Raw genomic sequence first — 19,301 nt, 5'->3', positions numbered from 1 at the left:
TGTGTGACTGACCTATTATGCTGTACACCAGAAATTGACACAACATTGTAAACGGACTATCCTTCAATAAAACAGAGAAGACATAAAAGTAGCCAAAAGCACATGAAAAGATGCTCAACATCACTACTCATTAGGGAAATTAAAAACAAAACTACAATAAGATACCACTTCACACACATTTGGACAGCCACTATCAACAAATGTAAAATAACAAGTGTTGGTGAGGCTGTGGAGAAATTAGACCCCTTTGGCATTGCTGATGGGCATGTAAAATAGAGCAGTCACCTTGGAAAACAGTGTGGAAGTTTCTGAAAGAATTAAAAAATAGAATTACCATATGATTCAGCGATTCCTCTTCTGGGTATATGCCCGAAAGAATTGAAAGCAGGGACTCAAGCAGATATTTGTGCACTCATATTCATAGCACACAGCCAAAAGATAGAAGCAACCCAAGTGTCCATCGATGGATGAAAGGATAAATAAAATGTAATATAGCCACACAACGGAATATCATTCATCCTTAAAAAGAAAGGAAATTCTGACATATGCTACAATATAGATGAACTTTGAAGACATTATGCTAATTGAAATAAGCTCTACAAAAAAGGACAAATACTGTATGATTCTACTTATATGAGGAACCTAGAGTGATCAAATTCTTAGGGACAGGAAGTAGAATGGTGGTTGTCAGGGCCTGGGAGGAGGGAAGAATGGGGAGTTATTGTTTAACAGGTATAGGGTTTCAATTTGGGAGAATGACAAGGTCCTGGAGATGCGTTGGTGAGAGAACAACAGTGTGAATGTATTTAATGCCGCCAAACTGTACATGTAAATGGTACATCTTATGTTATGTACATTTTACCTCAATTAAGGACATAAAGCAGAAACAGAGGCTGCAGCCTGTGGAGGGCAGGTGTTGGGATGCCCGGGGGTTTGGCTCTGTGCCTTGCATCTTCAACACCTCCTCTGGTTACGTCAAGTCCACTTTCTGTATCAACCCATCCATCCTGGATGCAGGGAGTAGCCCCTGTGCCCGCGGCCCCAGGTCCTGCTCAAGGCACGCACCTTGGCCAAGATGGAGGAGATGAACACGTCCGAGGAGGAAGAGTCTCCGTGCAGGGAGGTGACGCTGAAACAAGACAGTTCTTTCTCACAGCACGACCTGGGCCCAGCTCTGGAGAGAAGCGACCTCTGCCCTGTAGCCGGCCACTGGGTCCTCAGGAGGGTTGACACCACTGTGGCCCAGCGCGGGTAGCGTGCACTCCTGGAGGCCGAGCACCGAGCAGCAGGGTTCCTTTCCAGTTAGTGTCCCATCCTAACCTGACCCCAGCTGCCCCTCACGCAGTGACCTGGGCTCAGCTGAAGACAGGCTAGGGGCCTCCGCTGCCCCAGATGCCAATCACCTGTGGCTGGAGTTCAGCCACCAGGTAGAGAGCCTTGTTCTGACTCTGGAGGTGATGGATGTGCGCCATGTACTGGTGAAGGCCGACTTGGAGAGGTTCCTACAGAACAAGGAGCTCCTCAGTGGCCTGAAGAAGGGAATATTTGCTGCTACTACGGAACCGAGTTCACGCTGTCCTCATGGCTGCCCTATCTCTTTTGCAAGACAGCTGTCTGCACTTCCGGCCACGTAAAGATGAAATGCCTTCTAAGAAGTTTGCACACATCCCCGTCTACACACTGGGCCAAAAAATGATTTAAAAAAAAAAAGAGAGAGAGAAATAACAAGTCATAGGAACTCTTACTGTTCTCTACTTAATAACTTTGTCTTCCTAATGTTAACAGGAAGCGAAAATAACAATCTCAAATATTAAATTAATAATTTAAATTATCTTAAAGTAATGAATTAATGGATTTTTCTTATATGCTATTTAAATGAATAGTTTTTACATTAAAAACTATTTCTAGCACCAGTTGTGTCCATCAGCATAGAGTTTGGGAAAACTGCTGAAATTAAATTAACTGTATTCAAACAAATTTTTGGAGAACACAACATATGAATAAGAGTGGTAGTTTAGATTGACATCGTCCAACACAGTAGCCACCAGCCACCTGGGGCTACTGAACATTTGAAATGTGGTTGGTTCCTACTGAGATACATTTGTTGGTAAAATATACACCAGCTTTCAAATACTTATTACAAAAAATAGAATGTAAATGATCTCATTAATAATTTTTTATATTGATTATATGAAGTGATAATATTTTGGATATATTGGGTTAAATAAAGTATATTATTAAACTTAATTTCACCTGTTTCTCTTTACTTTTTAAGTGCGGCTACCAGAAAGCTTAAAAGTATGTGACTCAAATTATATTTCTATTGGACGGAGCTGTGCTAGACAAAGGGTAAAAATGCATCTTTACTGAGCACTGTGTAAGGGATGCTGACACTGTCTCTGGGCAGCTCCAGAGATACAAGCCATCCCTGGGGCATTGGCAGCACTTCCACTGTCTCTGCTAAAAATTTTCTCTCACAAGACCTAACCTTTCTAACCATCAAGGCCCAAATCAACTCTTGCATACAGTTTATCTTTACCTCAAGACCTGGAGGAACTCTCCCTTTTCGAACACTATAGAATTAGCTTAGCCACTCTTTTAGGTACTTAGGTGTATTAACCCTCCAACCACGCCAACGTGGGTAGTTTGTAAGAAGCCTCTGATTTTTGGTGAGGAAACATGCAACAAGCATCCTATGCCTTTCACTAGTCTGCACCCACAACAGACATCAATAATCAATCACAGCAGTACACCCACAACAGACATTAAGAATCAATCACAGCATATTTTTCCCTCCAAGCCCATTCAAGGTCTTAATATTATTTTTAATACAGAGCTCTAGGCAGCTACTACCTATTGATCAAAGTTGTCATGAGAGAAAATAACCTATTTGCCATCTGTGCAATAGCGTCACTTAGTGAATAAGACTGGTGGAGTAAATTCAGCAAAGAAGCATAAGTTTAAATTTTTATTTCTTAGCATCATAGGCTATGTAAAAACAAAATGAGACCAATAAGTAGATTTTATTAATAGTGTGTCCAAGCATGTTATCGTCGCCTGATATCAGGTATATGGGTGATGCCCATGTTTGTACTGAAGGCCAAGGAAGTTGTGAAGCACATTTTCTGTTTTCTTTGGGATACTTTTTAGCAGGTACCATCACTCCTCCAAGTAGGTACAGAGCAAAGGGTAATGTCATTATAGACCAAGGCAGGTGAAATTCCAAAAGTGAGTTTCAAGGAATACTAGTTCTGTAGTTCTACAGAATGTTAAAAAGAAAAAAATCATTCAAGGAAAAACGAATTCTCTAGTGAAGTAAGTGAGAAACATTGGGTTTATAAAATGTTAAAATGACTTTTTATTACTTTCCAAGAATGGGAGCTAGTATGCTTCTCAGTTCTTTTGTTGTTTTCTGTTTTTTCACATAGAGTTCCATTTTCATATCTTAAGGAGCTATGTTCTAAGAAACATATTTCTGGAACTACCATTCCAGAGATTAATGCTGATACGTTTTGTTTTTGAACACAGGTCAGGGGCAGGTGGCAGAGAAGAACCTTGATGCTAAGAATCACTCTAATCTTCCCCTTATTTTCAAATTTATTTCTTCAAACCCAGGCATTTGTTGCCATCAGTTATCTGATGGTTAACAGGTGATAAATGAGTCATCATGGTTATTTAGAATGGAAGCAACTAAGCCATGGCCTGACCCAACCCCTTGAGTTTGCTGATAAGGAAACTGAGGCTCAGGGAGATTAAGTGCCCTACCCAAGGTCACCAAGTACATCCATGTCCAACAAATTGGAAAGCTAAAAAAAAAAAAAAAAAAAAAAAAGTTAAAATATGAAGTGGCCCAGAACTAGCTCCTCCATAATCTGTCCCTTCAACTACCCTCATCTATCATTTGTTCACCTGCAAGAGAAAATTACATTTTGTGGGAGAGCCGTGAATGTGGATATACTCCTTTCAGCCGAACAGAAATAGAGAAGAGAATTATTACAGCAGAGAGCGGTGGAGCCTCTGAGCTCTCTCAGCCTTCCTGAGGCCAGGCAAATTGAGAACTCATCTAGGATTTTTCTATATTAATAACAATAGTGGGTGGAGGGTATGGCTCAAGTGTTAGAGCACATGCTTAGCAAGCATGAGGTCCTAGGTTCAATCCCCAGTACCTCTTATAAGAATAAATAGGTAAATAAACCTAATTACTTCCCCCACCAAAAAAAAAAAAAAAAATGCTGTTCAAAGAGCTTCTCTGGCTTGGCTTCTAGAGTTCTGGACATAACTTTACCTGTTCTGGATGCACACTGAATGTCCCCAAAACATAGCCCTGTGACAAGTAAAGATTAATGATTGGAGCCAGCCTCTCAATGGAGAGCTTTGGCAGAATTTGACAACTCAGCTGACCTCTACTTGGGGCTTAATCCCACAATCTCACTAATAACATCAAACAGGCCACATGGCACGTGTCCCCCTACACTCCATGGCTTCCACTCTCACGCAGCCCAAACAACTTACTCCCTGGCAAATCTAAATGACACTGACCTTTGCTAGGTCAGGGTTTCTCAACCTCAGCATTATTGGCATTTGGGGTCAGATAATTACTTGTTGTGGGGGCTGTTCCATGCAATGTAGGAGGTTTAGCAGCTTCCCTGGCCTCTACTCACTGGATGCTGGTGGCATCCCCTAACCTGTAACAATCAAAAATATTTCCAGATATCGACAATCACTCCTTGGGGAACAAAACTGCCCCTGGCTGAGAACCACGGTTAGACGAACCCAATGAGAATGATTGCCCCTTCCAACGGAGAGTCAGTTCCCACTAGACTGTGAGCTTCTGAGGCAAGGGACTCCGGAAACATGTGTCAATCATCTTTGTATCTCTCTCCCTAGCACACAGTAGGTGTTCACTTACCCATTCATTCCACAAATATTTATTAAGCACCTATTATGTACTAGGAACTCTTGCTGGAGACAGGGATACAGCACTGAACATTAGATAATCCCTGGCCTGAAGAAGTTTATATTCCATGACTGAAGAATTGTGCTGTACACCAGAAATTGACACAACATTGTAAACTGACTATACCTCAATTAAAAAAAAAGTAAAAACAACAACAAAAAAGAAGTTTATATTCCAGAGAGGGGAAGACAGATAATAAAAATATGAATAAAAGCATAAATAAATATACAGGGTAATTTTAGGTTCTAAGTGCTTCAAAGGAAAAATTCACATAAATATGAAAGAGGGTCGCCTCAGCTAGAGTAGTCTATTGGTTGGAATTAAGCTGGTAACAGAATTCAAAATAACTGGCTTCAATAAAACAAAAACTTGTTTTTCTCTCAAGTAGACGTTCAGAAGCAAGTAATCCAGGGCTGTTAGGGCAGTTCATTCCACGAAGTCCTCAGTGTTCCAAGCTCCTTCTATTCTGTTGCTTTGCTGTGATTGGCCTCCATTTCCAAGGTTACCTCATGGTCTGAGGTGGCTGCTCCAGCTCCAGCCGTCAGCTCATATTCCAGCCAGCAGAATGAATAAAAGGGGAGGAAAAAAGACCAAAAGTTATATACCAAAGATATTTAAAGGATGGTTCTTGGATGCTGCTACATTTTATTTCCACTTACATTGCATTGGACAACTTAGTTGGGTAGCCATAACCAGTTTAAGGAAGACTAATTATGGACTCAGCTAAAAATAGGAGGTTCCATTTCTTTGAAAAGGGGAAGAGTGGGGAAACAGCTAGAAGCTCTGGCAGAGAGGTTAGGGAAGGCCCTTCTGAGGAAGAGACAATGATGAGAAGGGGGCAGGGTGCCATGAAAGAAGTTACTGGCAGGAGATGGAGATGTGCGAGGGCTCTGAGCTGCTGGTAAGTCCAGTCGTGGGGAGAACAGGTAGAGGCAAGGTCACGTAGAGACCTGTGTGTGGGGTATGGTAACAGGTCCGGGTTTTATTCCACTTGCAACGAAAAGCCTTTGGAGGGTTTTGAGCAAGAAAGAGAAGTCGTTTATGCTTTCAGAAGATTCCAGTGGCTGCTCTGTTAGGACAGAAATGGGAGATGCAGAGGGAAGGGTAGCAGGCTGCTGGAGTAGAGAGGATGGTGGCTTGAATTGACCTTACAGTGCACATGGTGAGAAGTTATCCCATTTTTCATATAATGCCATGGAGTATTGGAGTCAAAATACACAGGGCTATTTGAGGGATTGGATGTGGTGATAGGAATAAGAAAAATTAAGAATATTTCCCAGGGTTTGACCTGAGCAACCAGCATATGGTGATGCCATTTATTGATGTAGGAAAGGCTTAGGAGGAGGCACATTTGGGTCAAGAGTTCTGTACTGTCCATGTCAAATCTAAGACATGTAGAAGATCTTCAAGTAGGGACGCCAGGCCAAGAGCTGGATATATGAAAATGTGGCCCAGAGATACAAATTTGAGAGTCATCAGCCTAAAGATGGTGCTTTAAGGGTAAGCGTGAAAACAATGTTAGAGATAATTGGCTCAAGGGAAAAGAAAGTTATATGTTTTTAAGTGCCATTAGACAAAGTAGCAAATGTAGAATCATCCATCTTAAAGGCCCTTAAACATCCCTAGAAGCCCCCTTCAGAATCATCAAGTATGCAACTCTTTGCTCTTGGTCTTTTAATTAAATCTGCCTTAGACAGGTCAAGCACCACTCACAATAAGCAAAAAGCCTTTAACGTTGTTTGTTGAAAAGAACCCGGAAGAGCTTCTTCTGTTGCATTTGCATCACATCAGGGCTATTTTCTGGTTTTGTTTTGTTTATTTTTTAATGGCAATTGTACAATATTTAGGCCATCCTACAGTTTAAATAGGCTTTTTTGGATTTGCTTGCGGAAGTAACCAATTGATGCTGCCTCCACTGGAAAACAATCTCGAAGGTACACACTGGGGACACAGCCTGCTGGTTCCAAGTCAAGAACTGCCATCATATGATTTTTTTTTTTTTTTGCAGGGGTAGGTAATTAAGATTGTTTGTTTGTTTGTTTGTTTGTTTGTTTATTATTGGAGGAGGTACCAGGGATTGAACCCAGTACCTCATGCTTGCTAAGCATGCACACTGCCACTTGAGCTATACCTTCCACCATCGTATGGTTTTAATCAGACACAACCCATAATTCCGAGGAGTTTATAATGTAACTAAAGTATTAGCACTGGATGACGTTATTTATTGAACATCTACTATGTGCCAAGTATGTGACAGAATTTTAATCTTCACACAGGCTTGATGAGGACATATTATGTTGTCCATTTTGCAGATGAAAATGCCAAGCCTCAGAAAGATTATGTATCCAGCTAAAGAATCGAATCTGTCTTTCCTTAGACTTTTCAACAAGTCTAATTATTCACGAAGCCTTATCATTTACTGGGGTATCTCATTTAGCTTTCCCATTTGCTCACCTAAAAGTAAAAACCTTGCCTCATTGTTTTTTTTTTTTTCCAATCAACTATGTTTTCTGGCTTATAATGGGTACTCAAATATTTATTGAAAGAATGAACTTTATGACTACACAAAGAACAGCAAATTCATTAAATGAGTAGAATTGGAATTTTTAAAGAGCCCAGGGATGTCACTGAGTCTAGAAGTCCTCACCTGGCTAGCCCCAGATGGACTATAGCCTCAGGAGTGTTTGGTGTGGTTTCCAAATTCTGAGAAAAAAGAGAGTTATATTAGTTCCTAATATTCAAAAACTGAGAAATTGCAAACAAAAATCCAGATTTTTTTTTTTCTTCCCTTGAAATCTGGCAGCACTGGACCCACATTTTCACAGGTTGATAAGGAGAGAGAGGGGCTGAGTTGGGGCTGTCTTTGCCTCATTTAGATTTTTACCTAGGCCCCTGTAGGCATCTGAATTTGCAACCTCAACTATAAAGTCCCTTAATATAGAAGCAAGAAAACTGAGGCCCAGCACTGAAAAGTGACTTGCTGTAAGGGACCCAGGTGTCCTCACTCCCAGCCGTAGGCTCTTTCTACACCTCACTGCCCTGGACACAGGCATCCTGAGAATTCATATTTGTCGTGACTACACAACACAAACACATGGATACAGAGATGAGTGTACAGCCATGCCTCACCTTTGAGATGAGGACAAAGGGTAAGTATGTGAATTGGGTTAATAAAAAAATGATCTTGTAGATTCAAAACACTGCAAGACAGTAAAGTTTCTATTTGGTTGCCTTTGGTCACGATGTTCGCTCTAGTTTAATCTGGACCTCTTTCTACTTCTTTTAGGAAATAGTAAGTCTAGGTTAATATTTATTCCGATTCTGAATCAGCCTTGGTTTCACTTTCTAAATCATTCGGGAGTGGTCTGGTGAGATGCTGAGAAATTATGAAATAAGAAATTGGAGGGTGGGGAGGAGAGAGAGTAAGAAACAGCTGGTTTATGGGGAGGCCTCCTGGGAGTAGCTACTTATGAGACAACGTGGTAATTAATAATATAGTGAACAGAATATGTCCAGAATACGTCCAAATGCTAATTGAAGTGCTTCTTCTTCCCTTACTCGCTCCGTAGGGCCCTCCTGAGGTGCTCATTGAATTTAATTCCCCTGCCCCAGTCACTCTCCCCTTCCCCCAGCCAGAGCATCCATTGATGGGGGAGGGGGAGTGTCACCAGAGAATGAGAAAAACAAAGGCAGCAACCTCTGGACCTGCTTCAGTGAATCATTGATCTAGAAGTCAGAAAGTTTCAGACGCTCACCAGATTGCATTTTTTTGTACCCCAGGCCAGTGCTTGTCTCATTTTATTTTTTTAAAATCACTTTGTCCAACTATTTTTTTAAAGTTTTCTTACTTTATTATCTTTTGGGGGGAGGGGAGGTGATTAGGTTCACTCACTTTTTTGATGGAGGTGCTGGGGATTGAACCCATAGACCTCAGGTGTGCTAGGCGTGCACTCTGCCACTGAGCTATACCCTTGCCCCTCCCTGTCACACTTTAAAGTGCTTATGAGTCACTTGAGGTCTTGTTAAAGTGCAGACTGGCCTGGGGGCTGAGACCCTGTATTTCTAACAAGCCCCCAGTTGATGTCAATGGATGCTGCAGGGCGGGAGACCACACGCTTGAGCAGCGAGGCCCTAGAGTAGAGCAGTGATTTTCAAGCTCACTTGCCCATGCGAATTACCTGGGGGATCTTTAAGAAATCCTGATGCCCGAGTCTCACTGCCAGATCCTGATTTAATTAGTGTGGGTGACGCCCCAGTGTTAGAATTTTTCAAAGCTTCCCAAAAGATTTTTGTACAAAGCAGTTTGGGAAGCACTGCCTTAGACTAGAGCTGTAGTTCTCAAAGTCACCTGGAGGGTTTGTGGTTTGTTAAACCATATAGATTGCTGGACCCCACCCTGCAGGGTTTCAGTTGGTCTGGGTGGGGCTTGAGAATGGGCCTTTTTTTTTTTTTTTTTAATTTTTTTCTTTTTTCTTTTTTTTTCTTTCTTTTCTTTCTTTCTTTTTTTTTTAAATAGAATTTGTTTTTCTAACAAAGTGCTACTGATGCTGTTGGCTTGGGGATTATACTTTGAGAGCCACTGTCTGTGGGTTGAGGAAGAGGAGAAGGAACACAGAGCTGTGTCACTAAGGGGTGGCATTAATCTTCACTTACGAACTTAAGGAAGCATAAGTTACCAGTGTTTGGAAGCTGCAGTGGCTGTCCTTCTCATACCACATGGAGAGGATTGTCCACCAATTACAGCCAGCCTATGGCCCCTGTTTCATGCTGCATGACTTGCCAGATAGCCAGTCTGTCCATCTGCTCCATGTGGACAACCTCCTTTGCCATGGTTCAGATCCACTGTAGCCCCTCTGGAGTAGAGGGTGATGGCCTCATCCTCAGAGAGGTGATGCTGATGGGGAGAATGAATGTCTTATACTGGGGCAAGCTGCAGGTCGCCCACCAAGTCCAGACGGTGGTAGGACATCCCCCCTTGCCTCAGGAAAAGCCTATGATTCCATTCCACAGGGATGGTTTAGCTACCCTGTTTCTTATGCAAAGGGTGGAAGAGCTCAGGTACCACAGGGATGCTGAGATGTGGTGGAAGAAGAAAGAATTCTTTTATGGGGACCAGATAAAAGAATGTTCAACCTCCAGGATTGTCCCTGAAAACACTGAGCTCTATATTCCAAAGAATTATTTTCTAAATGTAATGTCTTTAGTGTAATGTTTTCTCCATCTTTTTACATTAAAAAAGAAGGGAGAAAGAAGCATGCTATAGATTTATAACTAAGTTTCAACAGGGAGCAGAGGTAAGACCCAGCAGTTCTTTTCAAATATTCATTTGTATCTTCCCCAAAGAAAATTTCTTTTCTTACCTGTCTATTTTCTTTGAGGGACATTTTCATAATCAGTAGTCTGAGTTAAGTAGCACTTTTTAAAAAATTGAGATATATCTGATATATAACATTGTATACATTTAAGGTACACAATTTGTTGATTTGATACATTTATCTATTGTAATGTGATAGCCATGGTAGGGCTAACTAGCACCTCACATAATTATCATTTCCTTTTAGTGGTTGGAATAATTAAGATCTCGTCTCTTAGCAAGTTTGGTGATTATGATACATTGCTGTCTCTATTCATTCTGCTATGCATTCGATCTCTAGGATTTATTTACTATTTTTTACAAGTTTGTTTAATACTTAGAAGAAAACAGCCCTAGAGATGTAGGAAGAAAACTACTATTTATTTAGTACCTACTATGTCTCAGGAATTCCACAAACCTCTTTGTGTTTATTAGCTCAAGTATTGGAGTAGAAAGCTCTGTTATCACTGGAACTGTGAATGTCTGCAATTTTTTTTGGAAAAAAAATTTAAGCAAACTAAAGATAAAGCATCCTCACACAGAAAATGATGTAAACATTAAAGAAGCACGTAGAGCTATAAATATATGTAGGTAATTAAGCCATAGAAACTTTCTGGACCTCGTGTGGTGGCCATTAAAATTCCTGCTGAGAGTGAGTGATTTAACTACACCACCAACAAAGTTTTAGCAATTGCTTCCAAGGGTTTCTCCAGGCCTGTGAGGTCCCTCAGGGCTGCTGGGTGGTATGGCTAATTTTTGCCTGCCGGCAGAGACTTTAAGTATTGTATTTTTTGTTGTTATGTTATATGTCAGACCCTAAATTACACAGCAAAATGAAGCCATGGATTAGGCCAGAGATATCTTTTTTTTCTTCAAAATACTAAATGAAACATTGGCCTTGAAAATGGCTATGTTTGTTCATTTAATGTTTTGGGACCTACTACGTGCCAGGCACTGGGTTTACAGTGGTGAACAAAACAGATACAATCCTCGCCCTCAGAGAGCTTCAGCACTGACCCAAGAAAGAGACGCTGCAAGTAAATATACAACCGCGAGCTGCGTGTTGAGACTTGCCTCTTTGTTGTACATATAACCCCAAGTTGTATATGAGAGAAATACAGTTAGAAGATAATTTGTATTGGAAGTCTAGGGAGAATGACTTCAGCTGGGCCCTAGAGGATGGGAGAAAAGGAGCTAGGCGAAGAGTTGGTGAGGAGAATAATATTTCACCTAGAAATGAAAGATCCTTGAGGTGGGAAAGAACTTGGCAACTTTGGAAAACTGAAAGAAGCATGGTATAGGAGAGAGGGTGTCTTGGGGTCCTCGGAGAAAGAGGATCAATAGTACATGTATATATATATATGGAGTGAGCGAGAGAAAGAGAAGTGTATTATCAAGAATTGACTCATAAAATTACGGAGGCCGAGAGGTCCCACAATCTGCTAGAAGCCCAGGAAAGCCGGTCGGTGTAGTTCCAGTCCAACCCAAAGGCCTGAGAACCAGTAGTGCTAAAGGTGTAAGTCCCAGCTGAAGGGCAGGAGAAGACCAATGCCCCAGCTTAAGAAGCCAGGCAGAGATCAAGAATGCTCCCTTCCTCCAGTTTTTGTTCTATGAAAGCCCTCAACTGATTAGAGGAGGCCCAGTCACAATGGTGAGGGCAACCTGCGTTCCTCAGACCACCTATTCAAATGCTGATCTCTTCCAGAGACACCCTCAGAGACACAGCCAGAGTGATGGTTAACGAGGTATCCAGGCATCCCGTGGCCCAGTCCAGCTGACACTTAAACTGAACCGTCACAGAGGGTGATGGCCAAAAGAGGCTGAGAGAGGTAGGCAGGGATGTATGGTTTGTATTGTGTCAATGGTTCAGTTGGAAATATGTTCCTAGAATCCTCCTCCCTGTCAGACTCGGCTGAAAGAGGCATGCTCAAGTGCAGCCGCCACCGCTGAAAAGTCACTGTGGTCAGACAATAAGATGCCGAGAGGCCTGAGGTCTCCACTTGTCCTTGCTCTCCTCTGCTCCGCTCCCAGCTCTGCACCATCAGATGTCTGGTGGTGGCACTGCATAGGGGCACAGCTTGCCCCAGGGTCTTCCTTTGGCTGTCCTATTTTGGTGGCCGGATGTGCTTGGCTGCCCAGGTGGACTGGCTGGTGCCTTCTCTGCTCCCCCGGCTCCCCTCCTGGACTGCCCCCCCCCCATAGCTCTGTAAGGTCTAATTCCTAGAATAAATCTCTCATCTCATAATCCATAGTGTTTCTCTGTTGAACCCTGACTGATGCCATGGACCAGACCACGAAGGCCAAGGTGAAGAACAAAGAGAGTAATCAAAGGCCTCTGAGCCAGGCAGTGGCCTGTGTCTATGGGTGGGGCTCCCTTGACTGCAGCCAGGGTTCAAGGACCCTGGGACTCTAAACGAAGCAGAGCACTGTGCAGAGAAAAACTGCCATCACACTATTTCCCAAATTTGCCCCACAGCTGCTTTCCTGTGCGTTCCTGCTTCACTGGCCAGGGGTCACTAGGGTACTGCTTCTCAGTCCGAACAAGAAGAGTGGTGTTGGTGCCTAACAAGTAGAAGGATTAACGTGCAAGAGGAGACTCCAGTCCTTTATGGCGGAGGTGTTTATATGCAGTAGCTTTAGGGTAGACGTAGGAACAGTTTAAATGAGGTGACTTTTGCACCAAGAGCAGCTGGAAATCTGCCTTCCCGGAGGATGTATGGACAGCGCTCTGGGAGGAGTACATGAAACCGGCCAAAGGAGGCAGTAGTGGCTACATTTCAGAACCAGCTGGGTGGCATCTGGTTGGGGGGGAGCACAGAGCTTTAGGGCTTTAAAAATATACGGATGCTTCACTGCACACCATTTATATCTGATTTCTAGCGGTGAGGCCCAGACAGCTCTATGGGTTTTGGTATTTTTTAGACCAAAGTGATTCCCAAGGGTAGCCAGGGTGGAGAATCCACACAACCAAGTGAAGAGGTTGCAAACAAGAGGACCTATGGACCGTATCTGATTCAAGACAGTGTCTTCTTTCAGAAATTTAAATTCACTGCTAATACTGAAACAGGGAGATTGCAAATACAAATCTAAATTACCAGCTTCTTTCCTTTGAAAACCTGGAAGGATTGGCAGTCCTGGGCCACAGTCCCCACTAACCCCTAACGTCTTGCCCAGCCTGTTTCACTCACTTTATTATTTCCCTGTCCACTGTAGATGTTGGATTTGGGGACCTCGCAGGGATTAAGAGCAGGGGGCCAGCAAACCATAGCCCTTGGGCCAAATTTGGATTGCTACCTGTTTTTGTATGGCCTGCAAGCTAAGGATGGCTTTTTACATTTTGAAATTGCTGAGGGAGAAAGTGAAAGAAGAACATTTCATGACACACAAAGAATTAAATAAAATTCAAATTTCAGTGCCCATACTGGAATACAGATCATGGCTGTGCTTACTTGCTTGTGTGCTGAATGTGGCTGCTTTTGTGCTGCAACAGCAGACCATGTGGTTGGCAAAGCCTCAAATATTTACTTACTTGTTGCAGAACAAGTTTGCTGATTAAGAGAATAAGATTTAGAATCAAAGAAAGCTAGGTTTGAACCTGGATCTATTATTAGCTACTGGAGAGAATTTGGGCAAATTCCATCACCTCGCTGTAATGCGAAGAAATCTTACCCTGCAGGGGACTGTGATGATGGAGATTAGGTGACTATGCACAGCCCACAGTCTCCTGTGGTATCTGTAAAACAAAACCAAAAAAATGCTCATTGCTGTTCCCTTAAAGAGGTTACATTATTATGTCATTAAAGTCACTTTGCAACAATTCAAATTGAATTACCCTTCTGCATTACCTATCTTTCAAATGTGAAAGCTGCAAATACAAGATCATTCTTTTACTCATGATTAATTTTTGGCTTTGTTATCATAGAAAAGTCTTGGAAATAATAACCCATTGAGCAGGAATCATAATTTAGCTTGTTTAGAAAGTGAAAAGTCCTTACTGAGCGAAAACTGTCTTTTCCAAGGCATCACTGTGAATTTTACTGTCGAAGTTTATTAATTATCCAGGAGCTAATATTGTTATTTTTTTCCCAAAAAAATAAATTTTCCTGTTTGATCAGTTTTGACTTGGCTATAAATGTTTATAATCAAATTAAATCTTCAGAGCTGATCCTGCACTTAAAATACACATAATATTTACCATTTTAACCATTTAATTAATTAATTAATTTAACCGCTTTAAAGTGTACGATTGTGTAGCCTCGAGTACATTCAAAATGTTGCGCAGCCATAACCACTACCCAGTTCCAGGACTTTTTCATCAGCCCTGAAAGAAACCTGGTACCCATTAAGCAGTCACTCCCGATTCCCCTGACCCTAATCCCTGGAAACCACTAATCTGCTTTCTCTCTCCATGAATTTGCCTGTTCTGGATATTTCATTTAAGTGGCATCACGCAGTACGTGGCCTTTTGTGCCTGGCTGATGAGCATTCCCATCCATATTCTTGTTTGAAAACCTGTCAAATTTCTAGTATCAAGACCCTTGAAGGGGAGGGTATAGCTCAAGTGGTAGAGTGCATGCTTAGCATGCACAAGGTCCTGGGTTCAATTCCCAGTACCTCCTCGAAAAGTAAATCTAATTACCACCCCCTCAAAAAAAGACCTTTTGAGACAGTGCTAAGTGTCTGAAAAAAACAAAATAAAACAAACAAATGAGTTGATAGGAGAGTGAAAGGACTGAGGCCGGGACAAAAGGGTCTTAATAATGCATCTGTTTGCTTGCATAATTCCTGACTGACCTCTGTGAGTGCAAGGGCCATGAGAGCCAGGCCTGCAGGTGTGTTTACCGCTGCACCTTGAGAGACTGAATATACAAACAGACAATGCAATGAATATACAACCCAGACCGGGTATAAAAATAGAACTCTGACTCACAATCTGCAGATCTGCATCAACCAGCCCAGGAAACCACCCCGTCGTCTCCAGGAACTGGTCCAGGAAGCCAGCCTGCTATCTCTAAGTCAGACTTGGAGGAAGTCAGACCACTATCTCCAGCCACCAGCCCAGGAAGCCAAATAATAACCCCTATAACAACTGGTCCCAGATAGCCAGGACTTGATTAATTACTGACAGCTTCCCTAATTTTTGTCCCCTCTTCTAACTAGAGGGACCAACTAGAGAAAGTCAAATGACCAACTAGAGAAAGTCAAACATGCAGCCCTAACCAATCACACAGGATGCCCTGCTTCTGGTTAGCCTGCTTCCAACATCCCCAGGCCAACAGTGTCCAATCAAGCACATCTGGCCCCTTCCTGCCACCCTCCTCTTTTAACTTAAGCTTTCCCACTCCTCTGCCTGCCGTTGAGTCTCTGCCAAAATGCAAAGGGTGTTGGGTGACTCCCTTGCCATAGCAAGCTCTGAATAAATAGCTTCTTTATGTTCTCCTTTGGATTGTCTTTGTCTAGTTCCACAACCTCCATGCCCTGGACAGGGCCTGGCACAGAGGGTGTCTGGTCAGTACCTGTTGATGGTGTGAGCACACATTGCAGAGGAAGGGCCTCTGTGGTCCTTTCGCAGTCCCCTGCTGGGGCACTCAGGTGGGCACTCTGGTCTTCTCTCAGCCCCATCCTCTCGTTTGAACTCCAGACCTGCCCACATAGTGGCCAACCCACCATCTCTGCCTGGACATCATGGCTTCCTGGGGCTCAGTGTGTCCCAGACCTACCGGCCAAGTCCTTCCTTCCTCCCATGGTTCTTCACCTGGTTTAACCGCCCAGGATCTCCCCAGTGCCCCTGGAACGTGGGAGTCGGTCTACCTTCTCCCTCACTCTCCCAACCTGTAATCCATCAGTAAGTCCCCTTGGTTCTCCTCCAGGTGCCCGATGAATCCACCCCTTGGTCTGGCTCCATTCCTAGGTCAGGCTCTCATTGCGGCAACAGCCCAGAACTGGTCTAGCTGCCTGCAGTCTGATCTCCTCCAAAACAGCCAGGGACACTCCCCCAAACAACCCATTTCTGGGCAGGAGACATCCTTGCAGAGCAGCCTCAGTCACCATCAGGTCAGAATCTAAACCTAAGAGAAGAGATGTTCTGGAGCCACCCAGACCTGGTCCCTGCTCACCTTCCTAGCTTTAACTCCCACACAGCTTACATTCTAACCAAGGGCACACGAGGCCATGGTGCTCTCCACCATTCCTGCTGACCCCCACCACATAGCTTCTACCAAGCATTCCTCCTTCCCTCCCTCCTTTTGCTTATGTGGCAGGTAGCACCTCCACTTCAAGCCTCAGGGAGTCACTGCCTCGGGGGTGAAGCCTCTTCCTGGCTGCCCCTGATCGATTGTTCTGGGCTCATTACACTAGGATGAGATGTGCTGGTCAGTCCCCTTCTTCCTCTCCGTTGTGTAAATTTCTTGAAGGCTGGAATTTTAGTTTTTAACATTTGTCGTCTCAGAACCAAATGCAATGCCTGACACTTGGCAGGTATCAAAACGTCAATATTTGTTGAGCAAATGAATGTTTGCAAAAGAACGGAGCTATAGCAGGACTGGATTACCAAACCCAGTTTAGGGATGGTAGCAAATGGGTACTCCCCCCAATTTATTTGGAAAGAATTTGATATGTGATAGTTGAGTAAAAGCCATGAAACCATCATTCTGAGAAAACAGAGGAAATGAGAACTTTGCCGGACTTTCTTACATTCCTCTTGCTGTCGAGGGTTCTTTTTCCCTTTTTCTCCATTTTATTTTATTTTTTCTTCTAGTTTTATTGAGATATAATTGACACACAGTACTGTACAAGTTTAAGGTGTACAGAGAGTGATCTGACCTACACACATCATGAAATGGTTATCGTGGTAAGTTTAGCGAACATCTGTCATCTCATACAGACACAAAATTAAAGAAATAGAAAAAAGGTATTTTTTTCCTTGTGATGAAAACTCTTAGGGTTTACCCTCAATAAGTCTTATATGTACACCAGTGTTAATTATATTTATCACGTTGTATATGAAATCCTTAGTACTTACTTATCTTATAACTGCCTAGGCTTCTGTTTTCTATTACTATGTTCTCCATTTTATTTGTAATAATTGACATGTGAAACTTACTATAGAATAAATTTTTGGAATATGGAGGACATGAACAATTATATAATTTGTTGTTAGCTTTTTCAATTAGGATCCACAGGAGAGATCTCTTTCATAGTTCTTCCCTTCTTTCCAAACAGAGTCTTAACATCTATTGAATAAATGTATGTTTCTTTAACCTCATGTCTCCCTCTTGGTCTAGCTTCCATGAAGCTCAGTGTTCAATCTGTGGCCCGTATTTTATAATTACGCAGCAGCCCACTGCACGCATTTCTAAATACTAGCTTCTCAGATTATTATTTACCCTTTATTTTTCTTCTTGATTCTTTACCTTTATTTTTCAAGCTTAACTATCATATGCTTTTTGTCATTTTTTTTCTTTTGTTACCAGACTTCATTTTCTAGAGAAGTTTTATGGAAACAGCAGGTATATAGAAAAAGCGAGCAGAAAGTAGAGAGAATTCCCACGTACTCCCTTCTCTCCTTAAGTTTCCCCTGTTATTAACACCTGACACTGGTGTAGTGCATTGGTTATAATTGACATCTCAATAGAAATGTTTGGTTATTAACTAAAGTTCACAGCTTATGTTCAGGTTCACTCTTTGAGGTGTATAGTTCTGTGGGTTTTGACAAATGCGTAACATCATGCATTCATTTCAGTGTCATTCAGAAGAGTTTCATCATTCCCCCAAATCCCCAGTGCTTCACTCATCCATGCCTCTGCACCGCCCTCTCCCCACTTAGCTGTCAATTTTGCTTCTATGTTGAATTACGTAAGAAAAAGGATAGAGAGAAATCATAATCATTTTATCCTGTCATCTTATTGTGGAAACTTTCAAACATCCCTAAAGGTGGAATAAATGATACAATGAGCACCAGTATATATAGCTTCCACCTGGATTCAGCAATCATGAACATTTTGCCATTTTTGCTCTCTATTATGTATTTATTTTCTTTCATTACTTTTTTATTTTCCTGAACCATTTGCAAGTAACTTGCAGACACTGTGGACAGTTGACCTCTGAATACCTCAGCACGCATCTTGTAGAAATAAAGGCATTCTCCTGTACAATCTTGAAGCCATTATCACAGCTAAGGAAAGTCACTGTAATTCTATGCTGTCGTCTAATGTCCAGTCCACATTTAAAGTTTCTCAGTTGTCCTCAGAATGCCTTTTATGACTGCTTCATTTTCTCAACCAGGATGACCCTGAAAGTCAGGTTTGGCCTGTATTGTTGTCTCTTTAGTCTCTTTTTCCTCGGAACATTCCACTCATCTCTCTCCACCTTTTTTATTTTTTTTTTGATATTGGCTTTAAAAAAATTGTATAAAATATACATAGCATGCAGTTTTCCATCTTCACCATTTTTAAGGGTACAGTTCATGATCTTACATGGAGAAAACCCTAAAGACACCACAAAAATACTATTAGAATAGACCAATTCAGCTGTGTAGAATTAATAGACCGATTCAGTTGCAGTCACACAAGGGTCTTCAAGTTGGTGTCTCTACATTCTCTATAGTTATCTCCAGCAAACTTCATGCTGAATTTTCTCCTAGCCGCTGTGTCCTGCCTTCAAAACCAACACTAATCTTCAGCAGCCAAGGATGGAAAGAAAATATTCAAGTAAATGAGCTGCAAGTGCTCTCCCCTACCCCACCCTCCTCTCCCATATTCAGAAGACTGCTTTAATCTCAAGATGTGTTATCCTCTACTTTTTGATCACGAAATGGATATGAATTTCTTTGCTTTGATTTTATCACTTTGGTGCATTTTCCTTCCGAAGATGTTGAAGTAGGCAATTTCAGAAAAGTTCAAAGAGCCATCTTAAGATCTGGCCCCAGTTTCAATCATTATCTCTGGCTCATTAATCAGAAATATAGAAGTCTAAATTGACTTAAAATTGCAG

General features: G+C 42.1%; 1 pseudogene; it reads left to right on the top strand.

The window, feature by feature from the left end:
* Positions 1-941: 941 nt before the first annotated feature.
* Positions 942-1,701, top strand: LOC102508174 (annotated as a pseudogene).
* The last annotated feature ends 17,600 nt before the right edge of the window (positions 1,702-19,301 follow it).

Source organism: Camelus ferus, chromosome 18, assembly GCF_009834535.1.
Source record: "Camelus ferus isolate YT-003-E chromosome 18, BCGSAC_Cfer_1.0, whole genome shotgun sequence".
NCBI classification, from domain to species: Eukaryota; Metazoa; Chordata; class Mammalia; order Artiodactyla; family Camelidae; genus Camelus; species Camelus ferus.
The sequence above is the reverse complement of the archived record's forward strand: the minus strand, read 5'-3'. Positions and strand labels throughout refer to the sequence as shown.